Source organism: Anas platyrhynchos, chromosome 4 (genome assembly GCF_047663525.1).
Source record: "Anas platyrhynchos isolate ZD024472 breed Pekin duck chromosome 4, IASCAAS_PekinDuck_T2T, whole genome shotgun sequence".
NCBI lineage: Eukaryota > Metazoa > Chordata > Aves > Anseriformes > Anatidae > Anas > Anas platyrhynchos.
This window is the reverse complement of record NC_092590.1, coordinates 58,645,835-58,669,087: the sequence shown is the minus strand read 5'-3', so window position 1 is coordinate 58,669,087 and position 23,253 is coordinate 58,645,835.

Sequence of the window (23,253 nt, the reverse complement as noted above, 5' to 3'; positions counted from 1 at the left end):
TGAAAGTGGGAGAAACTGATGTGCTGTATGTAGTAGCAACCCATCACAACGACAATTGTCATATTTATTTGCTCTAAAATAATTCCCGTTTATAAGATTTGCCTGCCTTGAAGTCTTCTTTGATCATAAATACAGCATTGGATACAGTATTATACAACACTTAATATTTAATTTAATTTATTTTAATTTAATATATGTGTTTTGGTAGTTTTGTTTCTTTGCAGATTAAGCTTCAAGTGATTCCAGGATATTTGAATTTCTCTACTTCCAGGCTAACAAAAACACCAAAAGAGGTCTTCATTAGCAAGAGAATGATTCAGTTTATCATGACAATAATGCATAAAACAAAACATTGCTCCTGTTCAGCCATATTGCCATGGGCTCTAATTGTCAAGTCCTATAAACCAAGTATGATTCTGTTGCCAGTAGCTGGACTGGAGAATTCATTAAAAATATAATGAAAAAAGAAGGAAGTGATAGAACATTATTATTTTTTTGAGTTTTGGATTGGATTTGTAATATATCCCAGGAATTTTTCTTTTTCAGGCTCTTTACTGCTTATTTCATTCTACTGACTTTTGAATAATAATAAAAAAATCTGTATTAATTTTCAATGAACATTGAACATTGATCCAAATTGAACATTGGCATTAGGTTTATTCTAATTCTTCCCTTTTATGGAGGAAATAACATATGGAAATAATGTTTCAGCAATTAGAAGCTTCCTGCAGGTTAAAAGAATTGTTAGTGTAAGAAGAATTAAAAGTTGTTAAAAGGATGGTGTTAATCTGATTTTTATTATTCTCTAAATAAAAGGATGATTACAAAATGAGAATTTAGGAGAACAACTAAGCTGAACACCTTTGGAGAGAGGTTTAAACTGTTCTGAGAATGTGGTTCTGGGTGTAGTGTTTTTTGTCTACAGTTGATATTTAGCATCTTTTCAACCAGAAAAAAACAGATGACTGTAAAAAGAAATTCTAGCTACATACAAAGAATGTGGCTCCTGTTAAAGTCCTTTTCTATAATTTCAAAACAGAGCTACCACTGCTTCAAGGCAGCAGCTGAACAGTCTGCTAATGATACTTAGTGTGCTGGTGGAATGGATAGGTGGACAGTATGTGCTAGCTGGAGTGAGTTGAATAAATGAGTTCGTAAATCCATTCATGGTTTTCACCATTTTATCTGGACATAGTTTGGGAAACTTAATGAGATAAAACAAGCAGAAGAATAAAAGCATAAAGTGTCAGATGATGATTCTGTATTATGGTAACCTGATTTACAAAATTGTGGTAGGTAAAATTTCATGGCAAAATACATCTGCAAGGTAATGGAAGAAGAACATATGTTTATAAAAACAAAACAAAACAAAACAATGTTTGACCTTTTGATCTTTTGTTTTCTTCAAAAAAGAAAAAAGCACAACCAATGCATTTTTTTTTTTTTTTAATGTGCATGAATATGTGTGTGTGGTTTGTTTTTTGAGTAGTTTAACATGAAATATTAGCACTAGCTTCTTCTCCTCCTATGGTATTGTTTGGCCTATAAAATGCTATTTGCCGCATATGATTTGCATACAGAGAACATTTTTTTTTTTTTCATTTTCATTGTGTATTTGTTAATCCATTTCAAAGAGTATTATGCTAATTATAAGTGTGCTTTGCATTTAGCATCTGAATTGCTCATTTTGAGTTTTTTTTTTTTTTTTTAAATTGTAATCTGTTAATTACTTGTTTAATGGAGTGTGTAATTACCTACTTTAAGTTGGAAAACTGTTTCCATTTCAAAGCAAGAAGCCTGTTCTTGAAATGAAAGTATGTAAATGAATTCCTTCCAGATACAGTATATAACTCTTTTACTTCAACAATTGTTTCATTTTTGTCTGAAAACAATGTTTAATCTACTCTCTGTCAGTATTTATCATGGACACTTCATTCTAGGAGGTTGAATGGTGAAAAGGCAAATTATTCATGTTTTGCACTTTGCTTTTTTCTTTTTCCTTTTTTTTTTTTTTTTGAAAATCAAACCATCTGAAATTTGATTTCTAATTTAAATACCAGAATTATAAACTAGTTTTGAACTAAAAATTAGAAAGGGAATGTAACTAACTTGCTATCTCTGACACTTGCTTAAATATTTACCTAGCTTTGGATAAACCAGCTATCTACCAAATGTATTTCTATTTTTTTTTCTTTTTAAATTTATTTTTATGACTAAAACTGAACTCTTTCAGTGCTTAGTAGAAAGTGACTGAATTTAAAGACCTAAATCTGGGATTCTTTCTCTCAATTCAGTTGAAGGGTTGCATATGTTCTGTCAGTCTCAGAGTATCTGCAATTACTGATTAAAAATAATACATAAAAAATCAATCAAACAAACACATAGCAAATTATAGACAACAATCATTCACCATCTCAGTGTTTATAAGTTTGGTAACTTCAAACATTCATTTGTGAATGGACAGATTCATCATGAGGAAGTTCCATCTGAATATGAGGAAAAACTTCTTTACAGTGAGGGTGACAGAGCATTGCAACAGGTTGCCCAGAGAGGCTGTGGAGTATCCTTCTCTGGAGATATTCAAAACACATTTGGACATGATCCTGTACTGTAGGTGATCCTGTCTGGCAGGGAGATGATCTCCAGAGGTCCTTTCCAACCTCAACCACTCTGTGATTCCATGACTGTGAGTAGGCTCAATTTCACATTTTCCCATAGGTGAAATTGTGGAATCATTAACTTCCAGCATATAGCATGATATGGTGATCCTTTATCAGTCTTTCACCATTAAATTATTTCTTTCCATTGCGTAATGAAGACTTAAATGAGGTAAACACATAGCATATCCTTATAGTCACTAGTTTCATGAGGTCTCTCTCCACTTCAATAGACATGCAATTTTCTATTCAGATTAAGAGTCCAGTCTGTTATCTGAGCAAACAAATTTCAATATGGATGTGTAAGTTTTTTGGGGGAAAACAGTTTAGTTCAGAAAGTCATCTTAGACAAAAGGTACTATGACAAAAGAACGTATATTATTACATGAAACAGAATTAGTGCTCACTAAAATTAATTATAAAAAGTGCAGTGTTTGTGTATTTAGCTCAGTTATATATACCACCTTCACTGTTTTGTTCCATTTTATATCTCTATGGTCTTACCATGGAGACATAAAATGCTTTAAATGTATTTTTCTTCTTATTGTAGTCATCAAGAGTCTTTTTGGATTTCTTCCATATTTCAGTGAAAATTTGTCCTACATAAACATATCACCTGAAAAAAAACCTAAAACATATCTCAGAATTATTTGTATGATAGTCACTTCTTGTGTTCTTGTGTTTAGATTTTGCATTAAAATACTTCATCTTCCTGATTCTTTCTTGCTATTAAAACTATTACATTGAAATGTCAGTGTCATAATTCTCTCCCACTGAAATAAGTAGTTTGGAGAAACACAGTTCAGAGCTTATGCTGTTTTCTTAATTTACACAAAATCACAAAGAAGGATGCAGAGTTTGAAAGTTGGAATGTGACTAATGTGGCTTTTTTTTTTTAATATCTTATAAAAATACATCTGAAAGAAACTACCATATTAATGAAGTAGACTTTCACACTGGAGGCCCATGTTCAAATTCTGTTTAATTCACAAATGAGTGAGTCTGATGGTCTCTGTCTCATTCTATGTGAACATCTGTCTGTCGCTAAGCCATTCATGTTGTTTAGCATGATTGGCATTTCCATCCAGAAGGGATTCAGATTATGACAGTTTGAGCCCTGCAGATCAGGCTGAAGGTGCATTGAAGGTGTGTGGAACTTGCATGCAGTTTATTGTTATTTTGCTCTGCTGTATTAAACCAAAAACCTGCAGCCTCCAAAAAAGGTACTTTTTGCCTTGGGTGACCACACACACTTTTTTTTTTTTTTTTTTTTTTTTTAAAGGACAAACTCTTTGGCAAGAATAGCTAGAGGGAAGGTTAATGTTAAAAAGTCTAACTAATCCTTCATTCAATTTATGCATATTTTATAAAGTCCTAAATCTGTTTGAAAGGATTTGTCTGTGTGGGTATGTTGTTGCTCTTTTCAACTACACATCTCAGTCTTTTGTTCTGATCCCTCTGTTGTGGGAATAATTGCTCTACATTAATTCTTAAATGTTCTAGCATGTTTCAAATTTAAAAGAAGTCCAAGGAAGAAAGAAAACAAACAAAATGAAACTTCACTTTAAAAGTTATTATCAAAACATTTACCATCTGTCAAAAGCAAATAAACATGCTCACAGAAGCCAGATGAAGACCCTAGTGGCATATTTTCTTTTCTTCATTGTCTTTTCCAAAGGAAGAAATCAAAGGGCACTTTGGGGATTTGACTCTTTTTTGCCCTTCACAAAGATGGATGTTACCCTATATAACTAGACAAGCAACCTGGCATAAACAGTGAAACGATAAAGCTATATTTAAACAACTCTAGTTTCAGGTACAGATACCTTAGCCTCTTTTCTTATATGCTCCTCATATGCTCTTTCCTTTCCTCCATGCTCCTTGCAAAAGACAACTTTTTGACCTACATGGCATAGTTTAAAATAGCTTTTACTTCATAACAAGGAAATTCTGCTGGTTGTTTACATTCTGTCATCCCTGTAAGAACTTGTTAGATGGTGCAGATAAGGGCTGAGTGCTCTACATTAGAGAGCTATTGATAAATATGTCTTCTTTATTGTGCAAGCAGTGTAATCTTGTTACTAAAAAAAAAAAAAAAAAAAAAGTAACCAATTTTTTGTGTCAACTAAAAAGCAGGATATAAAAGTATTTTTTTCCTGACATCCTAATGGATCTCATGAGGATTTAGTTCTTTTTTTTCAAAAGTACTAAACTGAATTAAGAGTTTACTTCCTGTTGACTTTCAAAATATACTTATGACACATTATATTCTAAATTGATCTCACATGTTTATTTTTAAGCAAGGAACATTCTTAACAAGTTCTTTTCTGAAACAGAATTACATTCATTTATTCCTGCAACCACTTATAGACAGAAGAGAGCAACAATGAATATTTTGCACTTCTATCTTCAAGAATACTTAAATGATTTAAAATGTCCTTTTGTATAGAAAGCATTAAAACCTGCATAAAATAAGAATCCTCCATAAGCATAATCAAATATTTTATTTAGGTGTAAAATTTTCCACTTAATCCACTTAAATTTTAATTAATTTACTTTTAAAAAAAGTTGCAGTTTTCCCTTACATTTATTCAAACATTTTTTATTTTTATTTTTTATTTTTTAAAAGTAATTACTAGTGACCTGAGAATCAGCTATTCCCATGTATCTTCTATTTTTCAAGAAAACTACTTTTACCATTGCAATCAAGATGCAGAATAAATTGATGCTCATCAAGGAAAGATGAATTTATGCTTTCATATTATTCTACCTGTTTCACCACCTTTTAAAAAAAGTTCTAAAGTATGACTAGTTGCTATGCAGAGATTTAAAAAGCATAAGGCCGTTGGTATTTGGCAGGTATTCACAAACTTAGGAATTCTTTGTGTGCATACAATTTGAGAAAATTGTTGTTACTTAGCTGTGCTGATAAATCATTTTTTTGCAGCATTCTTATTACAAAATTTCTTTAAACTCCATAAAATATTTCTACTGACATTTGCTGTGTAACAATATGCCATCTCCAGTCTCACACATTCTCTGATTTGGGACTGGACTACTGAATAGCACTATAACAATATTAGATTAAAATAGGGTGATATTTGCTTATTTGATTCAATGTCTTTTCACTGTTTGCTTCTTTAAAAAGATCATTAAAATAGAAGATCATACTTTTTCATTTTCCTTTTATGGTAGAAAATTCAGCACTTGATAGCATAACAAAGGGAAAGATTCAGACATTATTACATAAGCATAAAAGAAACATTTTTTCTCTATATATTCAGAAGCCTCTCAAAAGTATAAACACTAGAAGAACAGACCAGAGTTTCCTCCTCTCCTCTCCTCTCCTCTCCTCTCCTCTCCTCTCCTCTCCTCTCCTCTCCTCTCCTCTCCTCTCCTCTCCTCTCCTCTCCTCTCCTCTCCTCTCCTCTCCTCTCCTCTCCTCTCCTCTCCTCTCCTCTCCTCTCCTCTCCTCTCCTCTCCTCTCCTCTCCTCTCCTCTCCTCTCCTCTCCTCTCCTCTCCTCTCCTCTCCTCTCCTCTCCTCTCCTCTCCTCTCCTCTCCTCTCCTCTCCTCTCCTCTCCTCTCCTCTCCTCTCCTCTCCTCTCCTCTCCTCTCCTCTCCTCTCCTCTCCTCTCCTCTCCTCTCCTCTCCTCTCCTCTCCTCTCCTCTCCTCTCCTCTCCTCTCCTCTCCTCTCCTCTCCTCTCCTCTCCTCTCCTCTCCTCTCCTCTCCTCTCCTCTCCTCTCCTCTCCTCTCCTCTCCTCTCCTCTCCTCTCCTCTCCTCTCCTCTCCTCTCCTCTCCTCTCCTCTCCTCTCCTCTCCTCTCCTCTCCTCTCCTCTCCTCTCCTCTCCTCTCCTCTCCTCTCCTCTCCTCTCCTCTCCTCTCCTCTCCTCTCCTCTCCTCTCCTCTCCTCTCCTCTCCTCTCCTCTCCTCTCCTCTCCTCTCCTCTCCTCTCCTCTCCTCTCCTCTCCTCTCCTCTCCTCTCCTCTCCTCTCCTCTCCTCTCCTCTCCTCTCCTCTCCTCTCCTCTCCTCTCCTCTCCTCTCCTCTCCTCTCCTCTCCTCTCCTCTCCTCTCCTCTCCTCTCCTCTCCTCTCCTCTCCTCTCCTCTCCTCTGAAGGCTCCTGTCTGGAACTGTGTGTGTGGAGAGGAGCTCATGCTGGAGTAGGTTTTCTGTCAGGAACTGTGACCCATGGGAGATGCCCATTGCAGCAGTCTGTTTCTGAAGGACTGCGCTCTCTGGGTTGGACCCTTGCTGGACCAGTTCTTGTAGAAAGGACCTGCACTGCAGCATGAAGGACTGTACCCAGCTGGAGCAGAAGAAAGTGCAAGGAAGAAGAAGCAGAGATGAAGTGTTGTAAACTGTCTCCAGCTCCTGTTCCCCACCCGCAGTGCTCACTGGGGGTAAGGAAGGAGAATAATCAAGAGTAGAAGCTGAGCCTGGGAAGAAGGAGGTAGGGGAAAAATTATTTGCTTGTTTTTCAGTTTTGTTTTTATTTCTCACTATCCTTTATTATTATTATTATTATTTGGTGATAAATTAAATCAGTCTTCACAAATTTGAATCTGTTTTGCTCATGATGGCAAATGGTAAGTGCTGCCCATGTCTTGACACAGAAGCTTTTCCTTCTCATTTTCTCCTCCTGTCTTGCTGAAGAGGTGGAGAGAGAATGTGTGGTTGAACCAGCCAGCCAAGGTTAAGTGAGCATGTAGGGAAAGGTAAATAACTGGGAAAAAGCTCACAAAGACTGGAGTGTCAGGAAGACAGATGTGATGAATAGACTGTAGGGTGTTGAATAAAATGGTAAAACTAAGGGTTTGGAGAAATGTAGAACCCGTAAAGAGTAAGGTAAGATCCTGCTCATAGATAGGAACTTCAAAAATGTTGTGCAGCATAGATTAGTTGCACTACAGATGTATAGATTCATCACAAAGATTCAAAGACCCCTGGAGCATTTTCCAAATATTTTTTTTGACAATGACTGTAAAAGACCTATCAGACAATTTTGGTCTATTGAGGAACAGATGCAACCAAGTTTTCATTTGTCTTGAGTGTTTTTTTTTCTTTTTTTTTTTTAATTTCTTTTTTTTTTTTTTTTCTTTTGACTCCATATAAATGGATTAAAGTGAAAGCTCATAAGCCAGGTTTTTGCAAGAAAAGTACTTAAAGAACTACAGGAAACTAAAATCATATTCTTAACAAGGTAATGAGAGCTTTCATACTGACAAAAAATAAGGTACGTGAAGTCCTATTTTTTTTTTCAGTCATGAAAAAAAAGAGGATAAAATAATTAAAAATGTTATTGAATTTGAATAAAACTGAATTTGAATAAAACTGAAAAACATCTCAGTAACATCTCTGACTAACTACATCCGTCTTGCTCTTTATTCAATTTAATATGCATTTTTTAATGAATTCTCTCTACTGTTTTTGAATTTCCCTTTGTGTTAAAAAAATCTGTTTGCATTTTTTTTTTTTTTTTAATGCAGTTGGATGCATTCCATTATGTAATGGTTATTTTAATTCATTTTGTACCAGGTATTTTCTTTTTCTTCTTGTTGTCATCAGTGTAATTATTAATGCTTTTCTCATTATATTACTGCACCATGCTTTTGTATTCTACAAAAAACATATAATTGAGATTCAGTGAGGAAGAATTCAAAATGAGTTATTTCTAGATTAAGCTGCCCTTCATTATACCTTCAGGGGGGGGAAAAAAGTGCATTAGTGTTATAAAACAGAAGAAAGATTTTATCTGTTTAATTCTGTCTCAGACCTGTAATGCAGAGGTGTAGAAATAACAGTTTTCCAAAAGTTTAGGAATTCAATTTCTTTTTAGTCTATCCACTTAAAAGACATCTATTATAGAATCATAGAATTATTTAGGTTGGAAAAGACCTCTAAGATCGAATCCAAACATTAACCTAGCACTGCCAAGTCTACCACTAAACTAGATCCCTAACCTCCACATCTACATATCTTTTGAATACCTTCAGGGACAGTGACTCAACTACTTCCCTGGGCAGCCTCATAAATCTTACAGTGAAGAATTTTTCCTAATATCCAGCCTGAACCTCCCATGGCACAACTTGAGGCAATTTTCTCTTGTCCTATAGATTGTTGCTTGGGAGAAGAGACTGACCTCTGCCTGCTAAAACCTCCTTTAAGGTAGCTGTAGGAAGCAATAAGGTCTCCCCCAAAAGAGGGGAGGTTATTTAGCCTTTTCTCTAGGCTAAATAACCCCAGTTCCCTCAACCACTCCTCACAGGACTTGTGTTGCAGATCCTTTGCTGGCTTCATTGCCATTTTTTGGACATGCTCCTGATCCTCAATGTAGTGAAGGGCCCAAAACTAAACACAGTATTCAAGGTGCAGCCTCACCAGAGCTGAATACAGGGGGACAATCACCTCCCTGGACCTGATGTCCACACTACTCTTGTTACAAGCCAGGGTGCTGTTGGCCTTCTTGGCCACCTGAGCACACTGCTGGTTCATATTGAGCTGTCTATTGACAACCCCCCAGCTACTTTTCCACCATGCAACTTTTGAGCCATTCTTCCCCCAGCTTGTAGTGTTGCATGGGGTTGTTTTGCTCCAAGTACAGGACACAGCCTTGATGAACATACAGTCGTCCTCGGCCCATTGATCCAGACTACACAGAGCTCTCTGCAGAGCCTTCCTACCTTTGAACAGATCAACACTCACACATAACTTGATGTCATCTGCAAACTTACCGAAGGTGCACTCTCTCCCCTTGTCCAGATCATTGATAAAGATATTATAGAGAACGTATTAAAGATAATTTATGTTTTCAAATAATGTCAAGGTACTTTTCAATAACACATTTTTGGTTTAATGTGAATGTTACTGCATTTCTTCAAAAAGCCCTACACAATAGTCTTTCCCAAAGAATCGGATCATACAAAATTTACTTCTTTTTACTTAGCTGGGAAATGACTGCAACATAGCAAGACACCTTGCATAGAGACTACACGTCCTTTCAGAAAGTAAAAAAAAATCTTAGTCACCAGGAGATCTTTTTAAAGATATCTTTATTTCTTTTTATCTCTTTCTTTATTTTTTTAACCATTTTTTTTTTTTTTTACCACTGAGACGCCAATACGTTTTAAATTCCTATAGCACCCTCCTGTTGTTATTATGCTGCATGTAGGTGAATTAACTAAAACCAAATTAATTTAAATACAGACTTTACATTATGGCTGTTGAACATAGGTAAGATACTGTAGTAACCTCATTGAGGTTCTTAGATGATTTAAACATAATTTAGGCTGGAAAAATCCAGTACACAGTCTGTAAAATTGCTAATCTGGTTTAAACATTCAGAGAATCTTATGTAGTTAGCAGATATAAAATACACTGATCAACCAGAAGACATCAAGATATCTTTAAAAGATCTTCAAAGATACCTATTGTTAGGAAGATGGGCTATGGCATACTTCCTAACAATAACTTCCTAACAATAGGTTTCACATTCAGGTATATTTCATTATATATCCCTAGAGTTCATATGGATGCTAGAGATCAAAGATTTTAGATCACAGCCAACTTTCCAGGGTATTGAAAATATATATTTACACAGGTAAAAACATATCTTACTGTGTTATCTCATACAAGTGAGCTAAATATTCTTCAACAGCATTTATGACAAGCCTCATGAACTCTACATTATACTATCCTACTTCTGTAAAGAATGTGACATAACCTTAGTGTCTTCCTATAAGCTGATGGTATTTATTATAGGTGTAGATTCTACAATTTAGAAAGAGCCTGTCACTAGTAAATATTCCAGATACTTTCTATCCAAAGCCATGTAGAGTAAAAATGCCAGAATAACAGGGATCACTGAAGACATAATCAGAAATTTTTTTTTAGAGAGGATGACCATCTGTCTGGTTTGTAAATGTATTTTAAAAACTTGGTCTCAAGTACACAGCATAATCATCTTACATCATTCCAATAAAGCATATTACCATATACTGTGTGTTCTTGGCTATTTCTGATTAAAATAAACTTGGATATATACTATATATTGTATGTAATTGGTTCACAGGGTTCACCTACATCCCTAGCACTATCTAGAAGCCTACAGTTCAAAGCTGTGTTTTATCTCTAACAGTGTTAGAGTGTTTTTCCTCACCTCACCACATTACACTGACTTCTCCATGATTTATCATGAAGACCAGGTTGAAATTTGATTTCTAAAAAAATACATCAAGAAACATTAGAGAAAATCATTATACTCATGTTGTTTCTTTCTTTTTATTTCTTCAAGAATAGGAACAATGGGATGTGAATTAAAATCAAACAAAGGAAAACAAACAAGCAAACAAAGAAGCAATAAATTTTAATTTAAACTTGTGTTTCAGTCTTCATTCTCACTGTGGTCATATTTGGCTTTGCATAGTTCAAAATCTTGTTTATGGGAAGACAAAGAGTACACCGTAAACATAAATAAAAATGAGGTTTTATTGCTGTTGAAATCTGAACAACCTAATCATTATTAGTCTAGCTCTAATTGTTACAGAAAAGGAAAAATAATAAAGCAATTAAGATTCCTCCACACACGTTTAATTTGTAGCCCTTTTCCTGGCATTATGCTAATCTTTCCCCTAATACCACTATGTCCTAAAGTTGGTGGCTCCATTTTGTTGTTTTTGGGGGTGTTGTGGTGAGTTATCAGCATCTTCAGACCTTCACCAGGATGTTCATTGGTGATTTCTGAAAAGTACAGACAGAGCAAACCTGACAAGCCTTCTGTGGCCTTGCAAACTCAGTACAAAACTTTTGACCTGGAAGCCATGAGCCATTGAAGTGGTTGCAGCTACGTGGTTGCAGCCTGTTGTGATTGCAAACAGCTATCCACAGTCTGTACAATCTTTATGATTACAGAAACCACGCTATAGCACGAATTATGTTATTTATATTTGTAAGAACCATAAAGTGCATTTACATTCATGTTCATTATTTTCATGAGCTGCTAGATAAGAAAGACTTTCATTATCTATAAGTACATATTATATACATATTGTATATAATGGAAATCCATCCATATCATGGATGAAGTATTAATCCTTTTCTTTCTATGTCACAAAAAAAAAAAAAAAAAAAAAAAAAAAAAAAATTCAGGCCAGAGTACATGAATCCAATAAAAATACAGTGCTTCAAGAGAAATGTCACCAAGTGCTGCTGTAGCAGAGGGATGCTTCAGCAGAGGTTTATTCACTGAGTATCTGGTGATCAGAGGTAAAAAAACTAACCTTTTTTAGCCAGTGTAAAAGGATTTGTTCACTAGAATTCATATTCATAGAACAGCTCAAAGCAGCTCAATATTCTTTGGCAGCCAGTTGTTGCTAATAGCCATTTTCTCTGTCAGCATGGCTGTCAGAAGGTGCCTTTAAGAAAGATATATTTGATAAAAAGGAGAGATTTTTGGATTTGTTATTTATTTATTTATTTATTTATTTATTTTATTATACGGGGATGTGGGATCTACTTTCTAGTTCTTTGTCTCTTTCTTAGCTCAACCTTTTCTCTTTCTGAATGCAGTTTAGTTTAATGGAACTGAAGGATATTTCTTATAAAATTGCATTTCTGTTTAAACTTTAATGGAATACACTAAAAAGGAATACAAGTTTTACACTTGGTACTAGAGCTCATATTTTATTTGAATTCTGCTTAACTGCTCTTTTAATTGCTGCTGAACATATAAACCTTTTATTTATTTATTTATTTATTTTGGTAGTGTAATTCTTAGTAACTACACTCTTGGAACCCTCACAGTTGAAAAGTAGTCTATGACCATGAATCTTTTCCTTATTTCAGAATGTCTGAAAGCCTCAGTGGAGCACTTTAAAGTTTTTTATTTAAAGTTTTTCATGTTCAGAAATCACAGACAAATGCACATTGCAACTAATTCTAATAAACTGTTGTTTTTTCATATGCAAGTGTGATTGTTACATGACAGGAAAAAAGAAAAAAAAAAAAAGTAATCACAAAGTGTTGATCCCATTTAGATTTGGCTCAAAACTCAAGGATTGTAATGACTGTTAGCCATAAAGGAAGGGGAGGTTGGACTCCATATTTGAATATCTTGATCTGAAAAGATGAGAAAACAATTCTTTCTAAAACAGGAAAAAGGACTTCAGTTATTTTCTGAAGATCACTTGCTTTTCAGAGCAAATGCTTGTGGTAAGGAAACAAGTCCTATAAATGTAGCAAGTATATTATAATATAAATAGCACCTAAAAGTTTCTAAATATAATATTATGGAATCATAGAATCATTAATGTTGGAAAAGACCTCCAAGATCACCTGATCCAACCATCGCCCTCCTATCAATGTCACCCACTAAACCATGTTCTCTAAGCACCGAGTCCAACACCCACAGAGATGGTGACTCCACCATTTCCCTGGGCAATATTACTTTATTATATATAAACATATAATTTACATTGCGATTTGATTTAATAAATAGAGATTTGACTTTAATCCATAACTACAAAATAGTAGTAGTAGTAGTAGTAGTAGTAGTAGTAATAAAGACAACATAAAGGAATAACTGTGAATGATTGGCACTGAAAATGCTCAGCACTATTACTATCTGCTTGTTTTAATTTAATTTAACTTAGTGAAAAAAAAAAAAGGAAGGTCTTACTTGCTTGGAATCAGAAGCTGGAACTTGTCACAGAAGTAGTCTTCAGAAATCCCTTGCTTTATTTAAGATAGCTGCCAGAATCCTGAAAATGAATTTCACTGACGTGGAAAAGCTACTTATCAGAATATATATAAACAACTTTGCATTTGTGAGATTGTATGTATGAACTAATTTTCCATCTTTCAGAGATAATAGGCACAAATCCTAGATGTTTTCCAGTAGTTAAGTGGCTATATGTCTTCTTCCATGCATTTTATTGTTTTTTTTTTTTTTTTTTTTTTTTTTTTCTTTCTTGTGACATGTTTGCTCATGGTATTTTTCTTTCTTCTTATTTTTAACTTGTTCCTTCCCTTTGTAAATCTCCTGTCTCGCCACAATTCTAAATCTTTAAATCCATATCCAGTTGTGCAAGCACAGTAGATAAAGATAAATTCAAATAACATCCTTATGTCCTAATGTCCTTCAGTCAATGATAAATAATTTTCAACTGATTTTTCCAGATGAATAGATAAGTGTTTACCATTAATGAAAGTTTGAAATCATCTTCTTAGTTTTATTTATTTATTTTTTGTTCCTATTCACAAAGACATAGAATAGTGTAATCTTTCCCATTTTATCAGGAGAAACACAATATAAGTACAAAATAGAAAACATACCCAAGAAAGGATAGTGTTATATATCCTCACTAGCCTAGTGCATCTAAGCATAAAATGGTGATCAACACTGAAATAAGGAAAGAAATTTCTATTTAAAATAATCATGAAAAAGCACATGAAAGCAACACCTTACAACAGTCAGTGTTTTAATTGACTGAATAATGATATTCCTTAGCATCTGACCTTTAAAAATGGATGTTTTTGTGGCAGAAATAGTTGTTACCAAGTTTATGATTTTATTTAATTATTGAATAGATAGATAGAACAACAATTGCAGTGTGATGAAATCATGTTTCAAAAATAAATGTATTTTTTTTTAACTGAATAATGTTCTGTTCCATTGTTTCTACCCAAAGAGAGGATGATTAGACTAGTTCTATCTCATCTATGATCACCAGCACAATCTGCTAGCTTTAAAGATTTAATGTTCAGATTTAAACAAAACAAAACAAACAAAATAATAATAATAAAAAAGTGTTTCTTAATTAAGATCGGGGGGGGGGAGTGGGGTGGGGTGGGGAGGGGAGGGGAGGGGAAGTAGGAGAGAAATCATCATAACTGTCCCCAAATGGTGAAGCTAAGCATTGTATAATAAATGACTAGTAGATATTTTGCAATTATTCTTGCAAAACAATATTTTTTTTCATTGAGGCAAATTGTTATTTGCCTCAATACTAATCAAATGACAATTGAAAGTCCATGAAAGTTTTATCATTTATTTCACTTAATGTTTTATAACAAACTTCAATAATTTACAGTGGGTCTCTAAGTCATAATGTGAATTAGTGAGATTCTGTACTGCAACAGAAGTAATGAGCTTATGCCTCAGAGTATTTATAGTTTACTGAAAATCTCTTCCCCCCTCGCTCCCCCACTCCCCCTTATTTTTTTTTTTTAACCTTGCATATTAAGCAACATTTTCTTCTTGGAATCATGTTTGTTTATCTATTTAACATAATACTGAATTTTTGCACAATAATTGATTTTTAATGATTAAAATGATTCACCTAAGAGTAACAAAATGTCCGATTACTGCCTTCTCACAGAACTTCAGTGTCTTGACTACATTTCTGTTTGAATATTGCTTCTGTCTGCCTGAATACACTGCAGTTTCATTGAAATCTAGTACTCTTAATTACTTCCCTTCTTAATGTATTTTATAGTATTGCTTTGCATGATTGAGCTGATTCTGAAAATTATTTCAAGGCAGCCTTATTTCAGTGGAGACAGAAATGAATTTTATGATTTTTTTTTCTCACACTTCTCCTTCAGACTTCCAGAACAGAAATACAATATGCAGTTTGTATACTATAAAAAAAAAAAAAAAAAAAAAAATCTTCTCTATGGGGAGAGTTTGCAATAGATCTGATGGTCCTTTTCCTTTGTGAGTCAGTTGGACTTATTTCTTTATCATGAGATTTAAGACACTCTAAAATACCCTCTAATATTTTGATTTTTATGCTGGTAACAGGACTGCCTGCAAATTTTAGTTACATTTAAAAGTCATGTATCATGCTTTGTGGAAATTTTCACTAAAACGAATTCTAGAAGACATTACTAAGAAATATGAATATATATATACAATAATATTTTTATATTACAATATGTAATATTTTATATTACATTATGTTACATTATACTAATCATATATTGAGACCTGTAAGTAGTGTTTTACAAAACCTGAAATTAATGTAAGATTCAAGCTTCTTTACAAGTCCAAATTCATAGAAAGTTTAGATTCACACAACATATAGAATCATAGAACATTCCAAGATGGAAGGCACCCACAAGGATCATCGAGTCCATCTCCTGGCTCCACACAGCACCACCCCAAAATCGGATCATATGTCTGAAAGCAATGTCCAAATGCTTCTTGAACTCTGGCAGGCTCGGTGCTGTGACCGCTTCCCTGTGGAGCCCGACCCAGTGCCTGACCACCCTCTCAGTGAAGAACCTTTTCCTAACAACCAGCCTGACCCTCCTGTAGCAGCTCCATGCTGTTCACTCTGGACCTACCACAGGCCACCAGAGAGAACAGATCAGTGCCTCCCACTCTACTCCTCACGACGGAGCTGTAGGCTCTCATGAGGCCTTCCGTCAGCCTCCTCTTTTCTGGGCTGAACAAACCAAGTGACCTCAGCTGATCCTTATACTTCGTCCCGTGTAGACCCCTCACTATCTTTGTAAACCTCCTTTGGACACTTTATAATACTGTTCTATATCCTTATATTGTATCACCTAAAACTGCACCAGCTCAGAGCAGAGGGGGACAATCCCTTCCCTTGACTGGCTAGCAATTGTCCCTTTTGCCTGCCAGGTACACTGTTGACTCACATTTGTTTTGCTGTTGGACTGAACCTCCAGATCCCTTTCCATGGTCTGCTCTCCAGCCTCTTATCCCCCAGTTTATACATATATCCAGGAACGACCCATCCTAGGTGCAGAATCCAGAACTTGCTCTTGTAGGTTATCCTGACAACCATCATGCATCTATACTTCTGACAGAACAGGCCAGCCTACTAAGTGATTCTTTTTCATTGCTCTGCCCTAATGCTTGTCTCAGTAGTATTCAGACATTTATCCATAAGATCCTTTCTACAAAAGAGCCAGACAGAACATGCAGGTGTAATGTTCAGACAACTGAGGGTAGGAGTTGCCATTAAAACGAAACAACAACAAAAAAGAAACATAATAAAAAAGTAAAAATAAAAAAAATGTTGCCAGACCTAGTACCACAAAAGGGAAAATAATAGGAGAGGATGATGTTTGTAAAATGTAAACAAAACAAAACAAAACAAACAAACAAAAAACCAGAGATGATAAGAATAACCTGAAATTAGAAAAATCAGCAGGTAGGACAAAAAAGTCAGTCCAAGGTGTTAACTTACAGAAACACCTTTCTTATACAATTAAATGGCAGCTATTATATTTTGAGCTAAGCTAGCATGCAGTTTCTTTTCTTTTTTTTTCTTTTCTTTTTCCTCCTTTTTTTTCCTTTTTTTTTTTCCTCCCTTCTTTCTTCCTTTTATTTTCTTCTTTTTTGCTCATTTTTTTCTCTCTCTCTCTCTTTTTTTTTTTTTCTTCCTTTTCTCACCTCCACTTCTGTGTCATCAGATGACTAATTCAGTGTCACTAGTAGCCCTAACGAAAATTATTTCAATTGAGGAAGAAAAATCAAAATTTAATTTGTTTACAGAGCTGCAGGTAAAGAATAGCAACACAGAAAAGGGCAGAAAACCATTATAGGGGCAGAAAAACATATAGGGGCAGAAAACCATTATACAGTTTGTTAAATACTTTATATCATAGGTAACTGGCATTTCAAATACAATTATAAATTACAACAATTTATAATTTATAAACAATTTATAATTACAACAATTTATAAAAACAATTACAAATACAATTTCAAATACAAATATATTGGGCCATATTTCCTGCCAGAAGTACTGCAGATAACCAGATAACCCTGATAACCAGAACTTAGAGACACTTTCACGTCTCCTCATTCCATAGCTATCTCATAAGCCTTGGCTTAATTAACACCATACAAAATAAAAACAAATTGAAATACAATTCTGAAACAAAAGTAAAATTAAGGTCAATTTATTGTATTAATTATCATTGTTATTTTTGTATTAGTGTGTTTAATTTATCATTGTCCAAGGATGTGGGAATTAATTTTAGTATAACCATTATTTTTCTAATTTTAGGAAGAGTCTTTAATAAATATTAAGAGTGTTTAATATGCATAATGGGGACCTAAAATACTTGTTCACAAATAAATCCTCAACTACTTGCATCACATTTATTAATCCATTTTTTTTTTCCAGTGGTTATTTTCAATAGATAGCAACCAGAAGAAAAGAGATTACCTCTTCCTGGCATTATTCTGCTTTTCCGTTCTATTTCCATCTGTGCAATTTTATCATGACCTTTAATTTTAATAGTTCTGCTTGGTCATATCATGTCTTTGATATCAGATGTTGTAAGACTGGTTCAATAAAGCAAGCAACAGCAGAGTCCAGAGTAAAAAACAAACAAACAAACAAACAAAACCCAACAAAATCCCAAATTTCTTCTCTTTTGTATATCCCTTATAACATTACCATTTACCTTACCTTTGCTTCAAGAACATTTTTTAATTAATGTATCTTTTTCATACATAAAAATCAATGACTTTTTTACATTATCCTTCAAATATTTCTAAACTCTTAGAAATTTCAGAAATCAAAAGACTAAATACTGCAATGACTTATGACATAGACAAATATAATTAATTTAGGCTAGCAGCTTTTTTTTCCTGCAAAGTCTTCAAGAAAAGTGCATACAAGCATCTAAACACGAAATTCTTTTTAGTTACTCACATTTGCACACACACACACAAATATAAAGAAATAATTAAAAAAAAAAAAAAAGCAACCAAACAACAACAAACACACACACACAAAAACACAACCAAACAATTTTATTTTTTTTTCCCATAAGTTCCAGATAATGCCAGGGAGCAGCCCACTGCCTGAAAAAACATGGAGGCCAGCCAAGAGGTGTAACCTTGGCAACCTTGATAGGTACCTTGTAAGTCATAAACTTTCTAGGAAATACTTTGTTTTTATAAAACACTAACTTTATATCACTAGACAGAGGTTTAAAAAAATCAAGTATTTCTAAATGGTTCTGCCTTGTACCTTAGCTTGCCATAACCATAAAATTTGTCTTTTATACATGAAGTTTTGCAAATCTAAACATACAAAAACTTTAAGGAATTATTCCTTGAAAAATTAGTATACAAGACTCATGACTTAAACTTAGCAAGGATTCACTTTTTTTTTTTTTTTTTTTTCTAGAAAACAGATTGCCAAAAAGTTTGATGCTCCTAAAAAAGGAATGTGTTAGAATTGAAGTCATCCATAAACACCATAATAGCTCTCTCACAGAGCTGAAAGAGTCTGCAAACCTTCCAGCTAAATGTAACGACGAGCCCATTGACAAGATGACATTCATTTGAGCAGCAGGCAGCAGTAGATGGATAGATAAGTCAGACAGCTCCTCAGCTGACACTGACCAAATATGCAGCCGTAATCACTATTTCAGAACAGTATCTCTAATTTGACACTGATGCAGAGAAGATTCTATGCAGCTTTCTAAAAATGGACTTTGTTGTCACATTGGTATATGTGTGTGTAAAACATGCTGTCAGTCTCACAACCTCTAGTGCTGACTCTTGATGGAACTCCACTTATTTTCAAGGCATTTATGAATAGAAGAGAAAATGCAAAAACCACACTTGCAGATTTGTCCTGAAGTGAGGTGTCAAATTCAATGTGTGTTGAACTGTCTTTTTCAGGAGCATGAACAAGATAAAGCAACCACTAAAAGAACGCTAGCACTTCTGATGCTGGGTATTAAAAGGAATAATCTTTGGCTACAAGCATTTTGTTACCTTGTTCTCACTGAAGTTCAGAAGAAAGTTTTGGAGGCAAGATAGGTAGGAAATTTTACTGTTGCCAGTATAAAAAACGTATAAGCATTCATTATGGTGGTATAGCCTATGTTTTTCTTTATGGAAAAACAGCTACTGTTTGACAAAAATGTCAAATTTGCCTCAGAAGCTATAATTCTGATGGGTTCTAGTAAATGATAATTGGATGGAGAGCAACTGTTTAAATATTAAAAATATATATTTCTTAAAACTACAAGGACCAGTAAAAGTTGGACTGTAATAGAAATTAAAATCAGCAGATATGGTATAGTTTTAAATCACTTTATTTTGATAGTATTTTCATTTATTTAGTGTTTCTATGGATTTACCAACAAGAGTTTTAATGCGCCATCATTCAGTGTAACAATGAATTGGATGCAAATGTTGTAGGAAGTAATGGAAAAATTCTGTAATCAGTGATGTGAGCAATTGCATCAACAGCTCATTTAAGCACTGCTACATAATAGTAATGTATTCTATTATTCAAATGTTCAATTAAACAACTCAAATTTAAATATTAAATACTTAGAACTATTCACAAGTAATTCAGTTTGGATTTTGGAATTAGATCTGCAGCATGCAGAGTATGTTAGAGCTTTTCATATACAGATGTGCTACAAGCAAAGCTTGTGAACATTTTGGGTGTGAGAATGAATAGTAGCTAAATGGGAGATTACTTAAGAACTCCAGGTATCAGGTAGTTTGCCTCTGACTGGCAAACGGAGACATCATAAGAAAAAGTCATAAAAATCAAATTCTGAAGAGAGACAGTGAAACTGATCAAATTCTTCATGCAAATGTTTGACTTTATGGTAACATTTTGATTTTCAAAATAAAAATAAATAAAAATATGTGAAATTATTTTTATTTCTAAAGTCCTGACAAAGAGCAGATGGCAGTAAGTTGTCATTTGTGATTATGTGTTTTCAGCAAAATTGAAAAGATCATTAATGGAAGGCCAAGCTTGACATTTTTTCAATGAGCTATTCTTACTGGAAACAATATCCAGTAGACAACCTGTCACTATGGTAATAAAACAAATCCTCTTCCATTGCCAGAGAAAAAAGATGTTACATCAGTGTTACAACTATAATTCTCAGGTGCAAACATATGCTACAATTACTAGTATTTCACACACATGTATAATAAGGTAGTACTATTCAGTAGTCTGTCAGTTACAATTTAATGGTATAAAGCCTAAAAGTTTTATGTGTAAAGGTGAATATGTAAGCAGGTGCAGTGAAACTGCCATTGAAGCAAAGATATAAATAGGTACTCTGTAAAACCCCACTCAGGTTGTTCTGCTGACAAGATTTTCCTAGAGTAAGTACATCAGAACAAACCAATTATTTTAAGCTGTATATAATTAAGCAAACACTGGAATAGAAAGGTTAAAAACTGAGATAACACAGAACATTGGGAAAGATGGAAAGTAATATTGAAGAAATTTGTGCATGATTTGGCTGTTTGGTTTCTTGTTAACTGAGTCCTGTTCATGCATTTCAACAACTTTTTCTGTCCTTCTACACTTAGTAAACTTTACCAAACTCCTTGACATTCCTGAGAAAAGTTTCTTTCTTCTGTTACTCTGCAGGTATGTGCACTTCTATGCCTTGTTTTATTTCTCCTCTTTCTACCTGCTTAAACACCTGAAGGAATCCTCACTGAAGAGTTCCCATTTGTGTTTTGCAATAAATTATATTGCCTCTATTTCTAAGGGTCCAAAAAAACATATGGCTTGCATAGGAGGTTATATAAAGATTATATAAAACCTTTTTAAAGGATTAAATAGTACATTACTCAATTTGATTGGTGGAAATGGAATAAAAACCCTTCAGAGAAAGTGGTTGATATATTAAGGAAATCAGAGATGCAAGTATAAATATGCTGTCACTATGCTTGAGAATGTATTACTCCATTTGCATCAGGTCAGGAGCTGAAAATATACATGTAAATATCCAATATGCATTTGTAATGACATTTGCAAATGTATAGAAAATATTAATGGAAGCTACATATAACAATAATTTAAAAAATATTTTAAGTAAAGCTGGTATTACATTTTCTTTTAATTGAAAGATGTTATGAACTTTGGTCTACATTCAATAGCAAGCTCAACTCTTTTGAGTTAATTTTCAGTGCTTCTTCATTTCTCGTTATGTGAATTTTTTTTTTTTTTTAAAGGAAAACTTTCCTATCCAATTCTAAAGTCTAAATTCAACATAACTTATATTCTCAAGCCACCATCTCAGCTGAAACAACGTAATCCTACTATCTACACCCACAATGTTTCAGAATAGCACCTGAGAATCTGAAGCTGCAATTGAAATAGACTCACAAGTATTTATAAAAATAGTCTCGGTGTTAAGAGTGATAAATTGCACTAGCATTTACAATATGCTTACAGTAACAATACAGTTGCTGTAATGATTTTTAAGTTACCACAAACTTTATCAAATCCATATTTTTGGTTTTATATATATATATATATATATATAATATTATATATATAATATATGATAAATAATATATATAAATATATAAATACATAATAATATAATGTATATAATATAATAATATATATAATATATAATATATATAATGTATATATATTATATTTTATATATATATATAATATATATATATAATTCTAGAAAAAAAAAAAGAAGTAGTGACACCCTTTATGGTGTGGTGTTAGGTATCTAAATATGCATTTGGTACTTATCTGAGATCAGATGAAAAGTACATACAAATATTGTACAACAATATGGGTGTTCAAAGACAGGAAAACATTAAAAGGAAATTGTATTTTGAGAATATCTTTAGCTGAAGAAAGGCTTTCTTTTTGAACATAAAATCTTAGACACTTGAAAAGGAAATTAGAAGGCTAATACTTTTCAAGTGGGATGCAATAGCTATTACCTGTATCTTCTCTAGCTGGGTCTAGTTAAATAGAATCAGAAGAGTATAGGATCAGCCAAATAATAAAATCCTGTGTGCTACTGATTGGTGTAACAATGTAATTTGTACTTCTGAATAAAGGTAGTGACTCAAAAACATGGGAAGAATGAAGAAGAAGTTATCTTAGGTAATTTTCTTGAATTTTGCTTACCCTTGTGGGTAATATATAAATATATACAGAAGTATATACATATTATGTTGAATCATAGTATATATATTATGTTGAATTTGGACTAATGTAAGAGGATACTAAGGACTTAGAATGCTGCACATGCTATCTGTAAAAAAGTTGTGAAACAAGACTCTTCTAAATCAAATTTTAAGGTTATTTGGTCTGGGTGCTTGTGTGCACTCAATATAGTAAAGGAATAAATGACAAGCTAATTATAAATACATTTTTTGGGGAAAAATTCAGAATACAGAAGAACATTTTTGAAGTTTGTTTCAGAAAGACAATCCAGAAATGACAAACTAATGTTTACATTAACTCTTGACAAAAATAATTCAATCTAAATTCAGTATTTCATTAATAATAATAAAAAAGACACTACAAATATAATTAATGTCAATCAATTTGGTTTTAAGGGAGGCACTGCATATCACATGCAATCATTATCTTCAGAAGCACTAAAAGTACAGATTTCTTTTCCCACCTGTTATCTGAACAGCGTTAACTGCATTTCTAACAGACAGTGACCTCTCCAGAGAATGCCCTTTAGTCTTAAGTCTTCAGCTCTCCTTTTTCCTTGGATAGGTAACTTGAGATGTTCTCTCTTCAGAACAGCATTTTAGAGGTATAATCTTCTCCTAATTTATTGTGA